Genomic DNA, 16,475 nt, shown 5'->3' with positions numbered 1-16,475 from the left:
ATTGTAAAGTGGTTGTTCCACTGGATATCATAAGGTGAATGCACCAATTTGTAAGTCGCTCTGGATAAGAGCGTCTGCTAAATGACTTAAATGTAATGTAAATGTAAATGTTAGCGCTTTCTGAAGGCTGCACCAAAAGTTCCGTCGTGCGCGGGACTCCACTTTCGAAAAAATGCATTTTTTTTTTATTTAGGTTCGTTCAAACATGTCAAACGTTGTATAACATAAATCTTTAGGGCCTTTTTCAACCAGAGCTCCAATAAGATTCAAGGGGGACGATTGCATTGTGTTTCAAAACGTTTCGAAAGGGGAGGGTAGCCAGGGAAGGCTAACAGTAGAAGGCTCAAATCACTTTGTAAAGACTGGGGACATCTGTGGAAGCAATAGGAACTGCTCAATGAACCATTGCTCACTGTGTGATTTACAGTCAAACTGATGAAGTTGAGTCCGCAATTCAGAATTCCACTTCCTGTTACGATCGGTCTCGGGGTTTTGACTGCCATATAAGTTCTGTTTTACTCACAGACACCATTCAAACAGTTTTAGAAACTTTAGGGTCTGTTCTATCCACAAGTATTAATTATATGCATATCCTAGCTTCTGAGTTTGAGTAGGAGGCCGTTTAAAATGGGCAAACATTTTTTTCAAAAATCGCTGTAGCGCCGCCTATCCTAGACGAACGACAAGAGGTTAAACTGCAGCCGTCGACACAGCAGTGCTTAAAAGAGGAAGTAAACATAGACAAAGCTATATTAAAATTGTCAGTCTAGAGCACCAGTGAAAGGGATTTTGAAATGGGAGAAGTTAGGAGCAATTTTAATAAGGACGGTATTTGGTATCATGATAAGTTACCAATACTACCTAAGTCATTCTTTAGAGATGCGGCAAGATTGACACATGGGCAGAGCCATGTGTCAACAGGGGGGATAGTAGAGCAGGTTCGGAAACCCTTTGTGGCCTATTGGATAACAAACTACTTAAAAAAACATTTTTTATAATAGATAAGTATATTAAATGGGAAGAAGCGGTCCCAACATACTGGGTGGACACGATTAGGGTAGTTGGTTTACTAGGATCTATCTCTTTAAATAATGGATTACATTTTAGCTGATCAGGTAAACCATATAGAATGCCAGAGTTAGGGAGGCCAGAACAGGTAGACATAAAAGTTGAAGATATACTAACAGAACACATGGTTAACCAAACCCGTATGTCCGAGACTTTGTGTCCAACAGGTGAATTACAGGAGAAGACGATTCACTCAATCCAACCAGGAGACTGGGTGTGGATCCAGTCCCTGAGGAGAAAAGAACTGGAAGCAGCCACGGTGGGGGGGCCCATACCAAGTGTTCCTGGTAATAGCCTTCGCGGTGAGAATAGCTGAAAGAGCTACCTGGGTTCATATCACACATTGCGGGAGGGTAAGACACACAGACAGTCGAACAATCACAGAGTTAGGAGAAGAACCGAATACCAATAAGGTTCGGGGGTTACCTCTCTAACGAAGATTCCCTAACCCGCCCGATCCTCACTGTGTGCGTTCATAGAAGTGAAAGCGTGGATTGGCCTCTAGCCAGTGATATATTCTCCGGGAGGGGGTGGGGCTTTACAGGGGTACTGGTCAGTCTGAGCTGTCTGATTGTGGGAGCCATATTCCTAATACACCAGGAACCACTCGAGAAGTCAGAAAGTGGTAACTTGACCCATAGTGTAGAAGATGAGGAGTTTTTATAGCCTAGGTACAAAAGGTCACTCGATCTGGATAAAAAGGAAGTGAGAGTAGAGTTAGGGAAGGATGTCTCAATAGAGTTCTATGCAGACCAAATGGGGTCCCTAACCTCCTGGCAGTCTAGGACTCGGACTTCATGGGGAAGATATCTGTGTAGATCCCGGTGTAACTCATGGAATCAGGTCATAGCTCACACAGAGAGAGAAGGCTATGTCAATCCACACACCCAATATAGAAACAGATGGAGTATAGTGAAGGCCAGTGTTTTTGACTGCAATCCAGAGCAAGGGAAGTATTGCTTGAAGATAGGAATGACCATTAACCTCTATGGGACCGGCGGGACGAATTCGTCCCACCTACGTAACAGCCACTGCCATCCTGTGGCGCGATTTTCAAAATCTTCAAAATCATATTACTTCAATTTCTCAAACATATGACTATTTTACAGCCATTTAAAGATAAGACTCTCGTTAATCTAACCACACTGTCCGATTTCAAAAAGGCTTTACAACGAAAGCAAAACATTAGATTATGTCAGCAGAGTACCAAGCCAGAAATAATCAGACACCCATTTTTCAAGCCAGCATATAATGTCACCAAAACCCAGAAGACAGCTAAATGCAGCACTCACCTTTGATGATCTTCATCAGATGACAACCCTAGGACATTATGTTATACAATACATGCATGTTTTGTTCAATCAAGTTCATATTTATATCAAAAACCAGCTTTTTACATTAGCATGTGACGTTCAGAACTAGCATACCCCCCGCAAACTTACGGGGAATTCGCTAACATTTTACTAAATTACTCACGATAAACGTTCACAAAAAGCATAACAATTATTTTAAGAATTATAGATACAGACCTCCTCTATGCACTCGATATGTCCGATTTTAAAATAGCTTTTTGGTGAAAGCACATTTTGCAATATTCTCAGTAGATAGCCCAGGCATCACGGGCTCGCTATTTAGACACCCGGCAAGTTTAGCACTCACCATAATCATATTTACTATTATAAAAATGTCATTACCTTTTGTTGTCTTCGTCAGAATGCACACCCAGGACGTCTACTTCAATAACAAATGTTGGTTTGGTCCAAAATAATCCATCGTTATATCCGAATAGCGGCGTTTTGTTCGTGCGTTCCAGACACTATCCGAAATAGTAAAGAAGTGTCGCGCGCTTGGCGCAATTCCTGACAATAAAATTCAAAGTATTCCATTGCCGTACGTCGAAGCATGTCAACCACTGTTTAAAATCAATTTTTACGTCATTTTTCTCGTAGAAAAGCGATAAAATTCCGACAGGGAATCTCCTTTTCGGCAAACAGAGGAAAAAATCCCAAAGGCGGGGGCGGTCGGGGTCACGCGCATAAGCTAGTGTCTCTTGATGGGCCACTTGAGAAAGGCGATAATGTGTTTCAGCCTGGGGCTGGAATGACGACATTCTCTTTTTTCCCGGGCTCTGAGCGCCTATGGACGACGTGGGAAGTGTCACGTTAGAGCAGAGATCCTTAGTAAATGATAGAGATGGCAAAGAAGTTCCAGAAATGGTCAGACAGGCCACTTCCTGTAAAGGAATCTCTCAGGTTTTGACCTGCCATTTGAGTTCTGTTATACTCACAGACACCATTCAAACAGTTTTAGAAAATTTAGGGTGTTTTCTATCCATATGTAATAAGTATATGCATATTCTAGTTACTGAGTAGGAGTGGTAACCAGATTAAATCGGGTATGTTTTTTATCCAGCCGTGTCAATGCTGCCCCCTAGCCCTAACAGGTTAAAAGCATAAAGAAAGAGGATTTAGGGTTATGGTATGTTGGCCTTGACCAGACCATTGTCGACACTGCGGTACCATTCCGAGTAGTAGAGGTTAGGACAGGAGATAGTTCTACCGCCAGCCAGAATACCAGTAGTACCCCTGATAAAACGGACATTACCCGTGTAGTCATCCAGAGCCAAGGACCGGTGAGGATAGTTCAGACGAAAGATCTTAAGGAAGTGATTGAGGTGGAGACTTGGTTTGGGGATTCCAACCTATGGCTGGAATGGATTCAGTATACAGCTAGATCAGTAGCTAAAGAAGAAGGTTATGCCTGCGCAACAGCCAAACTTCAGTTGACAACCATCCCCTTTCTACTCGATGGAATTAATTTACCAAGGGGAATGGCCTGTATGGTAAAGCTGTTCATGAAGGCAAGGAAGCCAGACAGTTGCACTGATCTGCATTATCTGTATCCAATGTGCCCATTAGATCCAGACTTCCCCCTTTCACAGTCGCAGGAGGAGACTATTATTGTGTGGTTGCCCTTCACCCTTATACAACACAAATACCTAGTTTGATCTAGTTTGATTTTGTGTGACATTTCTGAATCCAATAAAAATAGATGTGTTATAGTGTATGTGAAATATTTAGCCAATAGGGTGGATTGTAATGGAAATAATATGATTAAAGGTTTGACTAAATGATTTCACCATGAAAAGGTATAACCGAGTGATTATAAGATGAATGTGTGTGTGTGTCGGAAAAGTTGGAGCTTAATGATTTAGCAATGCAAGCAACCAGACAGCAGACAACTGTCTGGTTGATTATGTAACATGGGGCAATATGATAAGCAATGTATGAGATGGAGAAGACTTGTAAATTAGCATTGACTGTGTTAACCTCTTGGGGCTAGGTGGGACGCTAGCGTGCCACCCGTGGTGCACTCCATCAACAGCAGGTGCATTTCAAGAGCGGCAAATTTGAATCCAAATAAATGTCAAAATTACAATTTTTCAAAAATACAACTATGTTACACCATTTGAAAGATAAACATCTCCTTAATCTAACCACGTTTTACGATTTCAAAAAGGTTTTACGGCGAAAGCATAAATTTAGAGTATGTTAGGACAGTACATTTACAAGAGTTGTGTGTAATGTTTTGTCAAGTCAAAGACAGGGTCACCAAAACCATAAAACCAGCTAAAATGATGCACTAACCTTTTACAATCTCCATCAGATGACACTCCTAGGACATTATGTTAGACAATGCATGCATTTTTAGTTCTATCAAGTTCATATTTATATACAAAAACAGCGTTTTACTATGGCATTGATGTTGAGGAAATCGTTTCCCTCCAATAACCGGCAGTCAAGTCAGCGTCAGAAATTAAATAATTAAAATTAGAAAACATTGGTAAAATATTATATTGTCATTTAAAGAATTATAGATTTACATCTCTTGAACGCAATCAACTTGCCAGATTTAAAAATAACCTTACTGGGAAATCACACTTTGCAATAATCTGAGCACTGCGCCCAGAAAAATACGCGTTGCGATACAGACTAGACGTCATGTTGGGGAGATCTAAAATCGAAAATACTATGTAAATAATCCATTACCTTTGATTCTCTTCATCAGATGTCACTTCCAGGTATCACAGGTCCATAACGAATGTAGTTTTGTTCAAAAAAGCTCATCATTTATGTCCAAAAATCTCCGTCTCGTTAGCACATGATGTAAGCCAGCCGGACTTCTCGTCATGAACGAGGGGAAAAAATATATTTCCGTTCGTTCAAACATGTCAAACGTTGTATAGCATAAATCATTAGGGCCTTTTTTAACCAGAACATGAATAATATTCAAGGTGGACGAATGCATACTCTTTTATAACGTATTGGAACGAGGGTACCCAACATGAACTAGCGCGCCAGGTGTCTAATGGGACATCACCGTTCCATGGCTCTTGTTCGGTCAGATCTCCCTCCAGAAGACTCAAAACACTTTGTAAAGGCTGGTGATATCTAGTGGAAGCAATAGGAAGTGCCAAAATATTCCTAAACCCCTGTGTTTTTCAATGGGATAGGTTTAAAGTCAATACAACACATCAGGTATCCACTTCCTGTCAGAAAATGTCTCAGGGTTTTGCCTGCCAAATGAGTTCTGTTATACTCACAGACACCATTCAAACAGTTTTGGAAACTTTAGAGTGTTTTCTATCCATATATAATAAGTATATGCATATTCTAGTTACTGGGTAGGATTAGTAACCAGATTAAATCGGGTACATTTTTTTTATCCAGACGTGCAAATGCTGCCCCCTAGACCCAACAGGTTAACCTCTCTGGGCTAGGCGGGATGAAATCGTCCCACCTACGCAACAGCCAGTTGAATCCTGTGGCGCGATTTTCAAAACCTTTGAAATGCTAAAAAAAAATTCTCATTCGGGAATATTATCGCTTTTCTACGAGAAAAATGTCGTAAAAATTGATTTTAAACAGCGGTTGACATGCTTCGAAGTACGGCAATGGAATACTTAGAATTTTATTGTCACGAATTGCTCCAAGCGCGTGACACTTCTTTACTATTTCGGATAGTGTCTGGAACGCACGAACAAAACGCCGCTATTCGGATATAACGATGGATTATTTTGGACCAAACCAACATTTGTTATTGAAGTAGCTGTCCTGGGTGTGTATTCTGACGAAGACAACAAAAGGTAATGAAATTTTTATAATAGTAAATATGATTATGGTGAGTGCTAAACTTGCCGGGTGTCTAAATAGCGAGCCCGTGATGCCTGGGCTATGTACTTAGAATATTGCAAAATGTGCTTTCACCAAAAAGCTATTTTAAAATCGGACATATCGAGTGCATAGAGGAGGTCTGTATCTATAATTCTTAAAATAATTGTTATGCTTTTTGTGAACGTTTATCGTGAGTAATTTAGTAAAATGTTAGCGAATTCCCCGGAAGTTTGCGGGGGGTATGCTAGTTCTGAACGTCACATGCTAATGTAAAAAGCTGGTTTTTGATATAAATATGAACTTGATTGAACAAAACATGCATGTATTGTATAACATAATGTCCTAGGGTTGTCATCTGATGAAGATCATCAAAGGTGAGTGCTGCATTTAGCTGTCTTCTGGGTTTTGGTGACATTATATGCTGGCTTGAAAAATGGGTGTCTGATTATTTCTGGCTTGGTACTCTGCTGACATAATCTAATGTTTTGCTTTCGTTGTAAAGCCTTTTTGAAATCGGACAGTGTGGTTAGATTAACGAGAGTCTTATCTTTAAATGGCTGTAAAATAGTCATATGTTTGAGAAATTGAAGTAATAGGATTTTTAAGGTTTTGAAAATCGCGCCACAGGATAGCCGTGGCTGTTACGTAGGTGGGACGAATTCGTCCCGCCTAGCCTAGAGAGGTTAACAACACTATCAACAAGGCAGGTCCTACAGGCCCTAGTTTCTACCTTCTGTCATGGGAATTCTGTTCCCAATGTTCATAAACCGAACTTCAATTAACCTCTTGGGGCTAGGTGGGACGCTAGCGTGCCACCTGTGGTGCACTCCATCAACAGCAGGTGCATTTCAAGAGCGGCAAATTTGAATCCAAATAAATGTCAAAATTCAAATTTTTCAAAAATACAACTATGTTACACCATTTGAAAGATAAACATCTCCTTAATCTAACCACGTTTTACGATTTCAAAAAGGTTTTACGGCGAAAGCATAAATTTAGAGTATGTTAGGACAGTACATTTACAAGAGTTGTGTGTAATGTTTTGTCAAGTCAAAGACAGGGTCACCAAAACCATAAAACCAGCTAAAATGATACACTAACCTTTTACAATCTCCATCAGATGACACTCCTAGGACATTATGTTAGACAATGCATGCATTTTTAGTTCTATCAAGTTCATATTTATATACAAAAACAGCGTTTTACTATGGCATTGATGTTGAGGAAATCGTTTCCCTCCAATAACCGGCAGTCAAGTCAGCGTCAGAAATTAAATAATTAAAATTAGAAAACATTGGTAAAATATTATATTGTCATTTAAAGAATTATAGATTTACATCTTTTGAACGCAATCAACTTGCCAGATTTAAAAATAACCTTACTGGGAAATCACACTTTGCAATAATCTGAGCACTGTGCCCAGAAAAATACGCGTTGCGATACAGACTAGACGTCATGTTGGGGAGATCTAAAATCGAAAATACTATGTAAATAATCCATTACCTTTGATTCTCTTCATCAGATGTCACTTCCAGGTATCACAGGTCCATAACGAATGTAGTTTTGTTCAAAAAAGCTCATCATTTATGTCCAAAAATCTCCGTCTCGTTAGCACATGATGTAAGCCAGCCGGACTTCTCGTCATGAACGAGGGGAAAAAATATATTTCCGTTCGTTCAAACATGTCAAACGTTGTATAGCATAAATCATTAGGGCCTTTTTTAACCAGAACATTAATAATATTCAAGGTGGACGAATGCATAGCCTTTTATAACGTATTGGAACGAGGGTACCCAACATGAAGTAGCGCGCCAGGTGTCTAATGGGACATCACCGTTCCATGGCTCTTGTTCGGTCAGATCTCCCTCCAGAAGACTCAAAACACTTTGTAAAGGCTGGTGACATCTAGTGGAAGCAATAGGAAGTGCCAAAATATTCCTAAACCCCTGTGTTTTTCAATGGGATAGCTTTAAAGTCAATACAACACATCAGGTATCCACTTCCTGTCAGAAAATGTCTCAGGGTTTTGCCTGCCAAATGAGTTCTGTTATACTCACAGACACCATTCAAACAGTTTTGGAAACTTTAGAGTGTTTTCTATCCATATATAATAAGTATATGCATATTCTAGTTACTGGGTAGGATTAGTAACCAGATTAAATCGGGTACATTTTTTTTATCCAGACGTGCAAATGCTGCCCCCTAGACCCAACAGGTTAAACTACTCAGTCTGCCCCCCAGAGGGTGTAAGATTCTGGTTGAATGAAGCAGACGGAGAGCCAGCCTACAATTGGTCAGAATGATTATTTACGAGAGCTCTGAATATCATACAATGTACACAGCCTTTTATACATGACATTTGGTCATACCATATGTCATACCCCTTACAAATGCCCCTCCTCTTCTTTAACCTTTTATGGATAGGGGGCAGTATTGACACGGCTGGATAAAAAACGTACCCAATTTAATCTGGTTACTACTCCTGCCCAGTAACTAGAATATGCATATAATTATTGTCTTTGGATAGAAAACACCCTAAAGTTTCTAAAACTGTTTGAATGGTGTCTATGAGTATAACAGAACTCATATGGCAGGCCAAAACCTGAGAAGATTCCATGCAGGAAGTGGCCTGTCTGACAAATTTTGTTTCATCTTGGCTCTTTTTATTGAAGACTGAGGATCCTTGCAATAACGTGACACTTCCTACGGCTCCCATAGGCTCTCAGAGCCCGGGAAAAAGCTGAACGATATCGAGGCAGGCTCTGGCTGAAACACATTATCGCTTTTGGCAAGTGGCCGATCAGAGTACTATGGGCTTAGGCGCGTGCCCGAGTCGACCGAATGCTTTATTTTCTTTCGTCTGTTTACCTAAACGCAGATTCCCGGTCGGAATATTATCGCTTTTTTCTGAGAAAAATGGCATAAAAATTGATTTTAAACAGCGGTTGACATGCTTCGAAGTACGGTAATGGAATATTTAGAATTTTTTTGTCACGAATTGCGCCATGCTCGTCACCCTTATTTACCCTTTCGGATAGTGTCTTGAACGCACGAACAAAACGCCGCTGTTTGGATATAACTATGGATTATTTTGAACCAAACCAACATTTGTTATTGAAGTAGAAGTCCTGGGAGTGCATTCTGACGAAGACAGCAAAGGTAATAACATTTTTCTTATAGTAAATCTGACTTTGATGAGTGCTAAACTTGCTGGGTGTCTAAATAGCTAGCCCTGTGATGCCGGGCTATCTACTGAGAATATTGCAAAATGTGCTTTCACCGAAAAGCTATTTTAAAATCGGACATATCGAGTGCATAGAGGAGTTCTGTATCTATAATTCTTGAAATAATTGTTATGCTTTTTGTGAACGTTTATCGTGAGTAATTTAGTAAATTCACCGGCAGTGTTCGGTGGGAATGCTAGTCACATGCTAGTCACATGCTAATGTAAAAAGCTGGTTTTTGATATAAATATGAACTTGATTGAACAAAACATGCATGTATTGTATAACATAATGTCCTAGGGTTGTCTTCTGATGAAGATCATCAAAGGTTAGTGCTGCATTTAGCTGTGGTTTGGGTTGATGTGACATTATATGCTAGCTTGAAAAATGGGTGTCTGATTATTTCTGGCTGGGTACTCTGCTGACATAATCTAATGTTTTGCTTTCATTGTAAAGCCTTTTTGAAATCGGACAGTGTGGTTAGATTAACGAGAGTCTTATCTTTAAAATGGTGTAAAATAGTCATATGTTTAAAAAATTGAAGTTTTTGCATTTTTGAGGAATTTGAATAACGCGCCACGGGATTACACTGGCTGTTGAGTAAGTGTCCCACCTAGCCCATAGAGGTTAAAATAATTACTCTTTGACGATTTTTGAAACACATTTTTGACGTCTCTGTGCGTTACGCACCTATACTGTGGGTCTCCCATCCTCCAGGTCATCTACAAGTCTATGCTAGGTAAAGCTCAGCCTTATCTCAGCTCAATGGTCACCATAACAACACCCACCCGTAGCACGCGCTCCAGCAGGTACATCTCACTGGTCATCCCCAAAGCCAACACCTCCTTTGGCCGCCTTTCCTTCCAGTTCTCTGCTGCCAATGACTGGAACGAATTGCAAAAATCGCTAAAGCCGGAGACTTATTGCTCCCTCACTAACTTAAAACATCAGCTATCTGAGCAGCTAACCGATCGCTGCAGTTGTACACAGCCCATCTGTAAATAGCCCACCCAATCTACCTACCTTATCCCCATATTGTTTTAATTTATATTTTTGCTCTTCTGCACACCAGTATCACTACTTACACATCATCATCTGCTCATCTATCACTCCAGTGTTAATCTGCTAAATTGTGATTACTTTGCTACTACGGCCTATTTATTGCCATACCTCCTCACGCCATTTGCACACACTGTATATAGACTTTCTTTTTTCTTTTGTGTTGACTGTACGCTTGTTTATTCCATGTAACTCTGTGGTGTTGTTTCTGTCGCACTGCTTTGCTTTATCTTGGCCAGGTCGCAGTTGTAAATGAGAACTTGTTCTCAACTGGCCTACCTGGTTAAATAAAGGTGAAATAACAAAAATAAAAAGATCCTATATCATAATGAATCAGATTACATGGAGAGGGGGACCTGATCCTAGATCATAATGAATCAGATTACATGGAGAGGGGGGGACCTGATCCTAGATTATAATGAATCAGATTACATGGAGAGGGGGGACCTGATCCTAGATCATAATGAATCAGATTACATGGAGAGGGGGATATATATAACATAGCCTAGTATATTTAATATTCCATAAACTATTGTTTTTTTTAACAGTTTCATTAATTCATTGTATTAACTTTATCATTATGACACACCCCTCTCTATTGTCATTGGTTGCACTAATTGCACTGTTTGTCTACATAACCTGGTTCAAGTATTGATGACATCACCCTGAAGAAGGCACAGTGATGCTGAAACGTTGGTAAATACCCAATAAATGACTGGGAGTTTATATATGGAGTGTGGGATTCTCTTTATTTTGATAGTTTATAACTCTTATGTATGTGCCATCTTTTTGTGTTTTTCAGGCAGCCTGGGAAAGAACTGAAAAAACTCACTAAAGAGTCAAGACAGAGACACCAGAAAGACCCAAGAAGACTTGGACGCAGCATCAGAGGACAGAGAGGGATGTTCAGAACTCCCTCAGTCTGGTCAGTTGGTGAGGGTAGACTTGGAGGCTGCTTACCTGACATGGAGGAAGTCCCCCCTCCTCTCCCCTACCTTCCCTATACCCCCTCCTCTCCCCTACCTTCCCTATACCCCCCTCCTCTCCCCTACCTTCCCTATACCCCCCCCCTATTATGTTGGACCATCATGTTTATTTGTTTGAATCTTGTCTTTGTTTGTGATCAGGTTAGAAGAGAATGACTCCTCAACCCAAGAGGCCCTGGAGCAGATGTGATCAGGTTAGAAGAGAATGACTCCTCAACCCAAGAGGCCCTGGAGCAGCTGTGATCAGGTTAGAAGAGAATGACTCCTCAACCCAAGAGGCCCTGGAGCAGCTGTGATCAGGTTAGAAGAGAATGACTCCTCAACCCAAGAGGCCCTGGAGCAGCTGTGATCAGGTTAGAAGAGAATGACTCCTCAACCCAAGAGGCCCTGGAGCAGCTGTGATCAGGTTAGAAGAGAATGACTCCTCAACCCAAGAGGTCCTGGAGCAGCTGTGATCAGGTTAGAAGAGAATGACTCCTCAACCCAAGAGGCCCTGGAGCAGCTGTGATCAGGTTAGAAGAGAATGACTCCTCAACCCAAGAGGCCCTGGAGCAGCAGTGAGAGAGCAGCAGTGTGGAAGTATTTGGGGAAATTTAAGGAAGGTTTCCTGGTAAAGAGGATTGTCTGTTATGTAAAGGGTCAGAGCCACTGAGAGGACAAAATATTAAGGATACCTTCCTAATATTGAGTTACGCCTGGTCAGTTTGTCATGGAAAGAAAGGTGTCCTTAATGTTTTGTGTTAATTACATAATAATTATACATTTATGATTGAAGGTTATGAGAGAACCCCCACATCACTAGCTTCTCTTTATTCAACCTGCCATCTACCCACCTGGGGACTGAGGGTTATGAGAGAACCCCCACATCACTAGCTTCTCTTTATTCAACCTGCCATCTACCCACCTGGGGACTGAGGGTTATGAGAGAACCCCCACATCACTAGCTTGCATGTTCTGCAGCCTTGTAAAGATAAGGAGGGGACGACTGGGAGGCAGGTTGGCATTTATTGTCATGAATCTTGCCATGGAGGCAGTTCAGCAAAGTATTCCCTAGCTGGCACAGGCACAAAGTAATACAATCCGATTTAAATCCTAACCTCAACCCTAACCACACTGCTAATCCTTCCCTTAAATTAAGACCATAAAACAACATTATTTTCCACAGCCAATTCTGACTTTGCAGCTGACATATCTAGAGGAAATCGCACAGTTCTGCCTCCAGGTCAAGATTCATGACAAACGTCAACATGAGACAGGGAGAAGCAATGTAAAAATCAATAACAAAATTGTTTTCACAATTAACATGCTTTTTCTTGTTTCAAGTATGTTTTATTATGAAAAGTACAATATAACCATGTATACTTGTACAACTATGGAGCGTATGTCCACATATAATTGTACAATTTGTTTTTCCAACATAAAAGACAAGAAATGATCACATTGGTATTTTAACAGTGTTATTGTAAGAGTTTAAATGTTTAAACAGAGGATACATCTAAAACAGGATAAAACAAGTGCAGTATGTTGTGAGAATGTTACTTTAACGTCGACTCATAACGTCACACTATAACTTCATGGGAGTCTTGTGGAAAGACTGCATGTTGTTTTGGGTGGATTGAGTGACGTCTTCATCAACACTTTGCAGAATATTCCGGTAATATTTTCACCTCTTGTCGGCTGCAGACATTCATAAGGAGTTCCAGTAGTTTATTTGTCATTTGCAGGTATTAAAAGTAATACATACTTTGTAATTCCTTGTTGGAGCTCTCTCACATACAGGACAGTACATACCAGAGGAGGCTGCTGAGGGGAGGACGGCTCATAATAATGTCTGGAACAGAGTGAATGAAATGGAACACATGGAAACCACGTGTTTAATACCATTCCACTTATTCCACTCCAGCCATTACAAGCCTGTCCTCCCTAAATAAGGTCCCACCAACCTCCTGTGGTACAAACACAAACAGTGAAATATATCATAAAAAAATGCAAAGTGGTAAAAGATCAGAAAATATTATAAGCCTGTCATGTGTGAGTGTTCAGTGTGTGTTTGTCCATTGTGTGTGTTCAGTGTGTGTGTGTTCAGTGTGTGTGTGTTCAGTGTGTGTGTGTCCAGTGAGTGTGTGTGTGTGTCCAGTGAGTGTGTGTGTGTGTCCAGTGAGTGTGTGTGTGTGTAAGTGTGTGTGTGTCAGTGTGTGTGTGTCAGTGTTTATGTGTGTCAGTGTGTGTGTCCAGAGTGTGTGTGTGTCCAGTGAGTGTGTGTGTCCAATGTGTGTGTATCCAGTGTGTTTGTCAAGCATGTGTGTGTCCAGTGTGTGTGTGTGTGTGTGTGTGTGTGTGTGTGTGTGTGTGTGTCCAGTGAGTGTGTGTCCAGTGTGTGTGTGTCCAGTGTGTGTGTGTGTGTGTCCAGTGAGTGTGTGTGTCCAATGTGTGTGTATCCAGTGTGTTTGTCAAGCATGTGTGTGTCAAGCGTGTGTGTGTGTGTGTGTCTGTGTCCAGTGTGTGTGTGTGTGTGTGTGTGTTTCAGTGTGTGTGTGTGTTTCAGTGTGCGTGTGTGTGTGTGTGTGTGTGTTCAGTGTGTGTGTGTGTGTGTGTGTGTGTGTCCAGTGTGTGTATGTTTCAGTGTGTGAGTATGTGCCCAGTGTGTGTGTGTGTGTGTGTGTGTGTGTGTGTGGGTTCGTGTGTGTGTGTCCACTGTGTGTCTGTGTTGAGTGTGTGTGTGTGTTGAGTGTGTGTGTGTCCAGATTGTGTCCAGTGTGTGTGTGTGTGTGTTCAGTGTGTGTGTGTGTCCAGTTTGTGTCCAGTGTGTGTGTGTGTCCAGTGTGTGTGTGTGTGTGTTCAGTGTGTGTGTGTGTCCAGAATGTGTTTGTGTGTGTCCAGTGTGTGTGTCTAGTGTGTGTGTCTAGTGTGTGTGTTGAGTGTGTGTATATCCAGTGTGTGTGTCCAGTGTGTGTGTGTGTGTGTGTGTCCAGTGTGTGTATGTGTCCAGTGTGTGTCCAGTGTGTGTGTTGAGTGTGTATATCCAGTATGGGTGTGTGTGTCCTGTGTGTGTGTGTCCTGTGTGTGTGTGAGTGTGTGTGTGTTCAGTGTGTGTGTGTGTGTTTATGTGTGTGTGTGTGTTCAGAATGTGTTTGTGTGTCCAGTGTGTGTGTGTGTGTGAGTGTGTGTGTGTGAGTGTGTATGTGTCCAGTGTGTGTGTTGAGTGTGTGTGTGTCCAGTGTGTGTGTGTGTGTGTGTGTGTGTGTCCAGTGTGTGTCTGTGTCCTGTGTGTGTGTGTGTGTATGTGTGTGTGTCCAGTGTGTGTGTGTGTGTCCAGTGTGTGTGTGTGTGTGTGCAGTTATTATTTCAGGGACACTGAGTCGCCAACAGAATAAACCCAAAACCCTGGATAGAGGGGCGCAGTGAATGTGGAGGTGAATGTGATCAGGTGGGTCAGTGTGTCAGAGGAGGCTCTATAGAAGGACAGAGTGCCGGCTGACCAGTCCAGATACACTCCTACTCTGTGGGGGCTGGAGGAGGGGACGTCTATGGTAGTGGGATTATTATTATACCAGCTGGAGGAGGGGACGTCTATGGTAGTGGGATTATTATTGTGCCTGGCTCTGTAACTGTTGTCAGAGCAGAACAAACTCCAGGACTTGTCATTCCATCCAAGACAACAGTCATCAACCCCTCCTCTCCTGTTGATTCCTTTATATGTCACTCCTATACCAGCCCCCCCACTCCTCTCTGCCTCCCAGTAACAGCGCCCAGTCAGACCCTCTCTACACAGCACCTGTCCCCAGTCCTCAAATCTCTCTGGGTGATCAGGATACGGCTGCTCCTCTGTCCTACCTGTCACCTTTCTGTTCTCCTCAGACAGAGAGAGGAGTCTGTTTACTGTGTTTGGGTCCAGTGTGAGATCACAGACATCTGATGGATGAAACCAGACACAATATTAGAAATCATCATCATTCACATTAGAATGTTAACTCACTTTTCACTAATTCATTTAATGTAGATGTTTCTAGGTATCAAAAGGAGAAGTTAACCTGTTGGGTCTAGGGGGCAGCATTTGCACGTCTGGATAAAAAAAATGTACCCGATTTAATCTGGTTACTAATCCTACCCAGTAACTAGAATATGCATATACTTATTATATATGGATAGAAAACACTCTAAAGTTTCCAAAACTGTTTGAATGGTGTCTGTGAGTATAACAGAACTCATTTGGCAGGCAAAACCCTGAGACATTTTCTGACAGGAAGTGGATACCTGATGTGTTGTATTGACTTTAAACCTCTCCCATTGAAAAACACAGGGGTTTAGGAATATTTTGGCACTTCCTATTGCTTCCACTAGATGTCACCAGCCTTTACAAAGTGTTTTGAGTCTTCTGGAGGGAGATCTGACCGAACAAGAGCCATGGAACGGTGATGTCCCATTAGACACCTGGCGCGCTACTTCATGTTGGGTACCCTCGTTCCAATACGTTATAAAAGGCTATGCATTCGTCCACCTTGAATATTATTCATGTTCTGGTTAAAAAAGGCCCTAATGATTTATGCTATACAACGTTTGACATGTTTGAACGAACGGAAATATATTTTTTCCCCTCGTTCATGACGAGAAGTCCGGCTGGCTTACATCATGTGCTAACGAGACGGAGATTTTTGGACATAAATGATGAGCTTTTTTGAACAAAACTACATTCGTTATGGACCTGTGATACCTGGAAGTGACATCTGATGAAGAGAATCAAAGGTAATGGATTATTTACATAGTATTTTCGATTTTAGATCTCCCCAACATGACGTCTAGTCTGTATCGCAACGCGTATTTTTCTGGGCACAGTGCTCAGATTATTGCAAAGTGTGATTTCCCAGTAAGGTTATTTTTAAATCTGGCAAGTTGATTGCGTTCAAAAGATGTAAATCTATAATTCTTTAAATGACAATATAATATTTTACCAATGTTTTCTAATT

At 41.3% G+C, this 16,475-nt stretch overlaps 1 long non-coding RNA gene across 1 annotated transcript in view; it reads right to left on the bottom strand.

The window, feature by feature from the left end:
* Window positions 1-12,815: 12,815 nt before the first annotated feature.
* LOC145877233 (uncharacterized) overlaps window positions 12,816-16,475 on the bottom strand; it is a 4,806-nt gene continuing 1,146 nt past the window's right edge. The window contains exon 2 of the long non-coding RNA XR_014391618.1: window positions 12,816-15,423. This is a non-coding gene — a long non-coding RNA (uncharacterized LOC145877233). The remainder of the gene's footprint in view (window positions 15,424-16,475) is intronic.

This window comes from Salmo salar, unplaced genomic scaffold (assembly GCF_965601325.2).
Source record: "Salmo salar unplaced genomic scaffold, fSalSal1 ptg000730l, whole genome shotgun sequence".
NCBI lineage: Eukaryota > Metazoa > Chordata > Actinopteri > Salmoniformes > Salmonidae > Salmo > Salmo salar.
The sequence above is the reverse complement of the archived record's forward strand: the minus strand, read 5'-3'. Positions and strand labels throughout refer to the sequence as shown.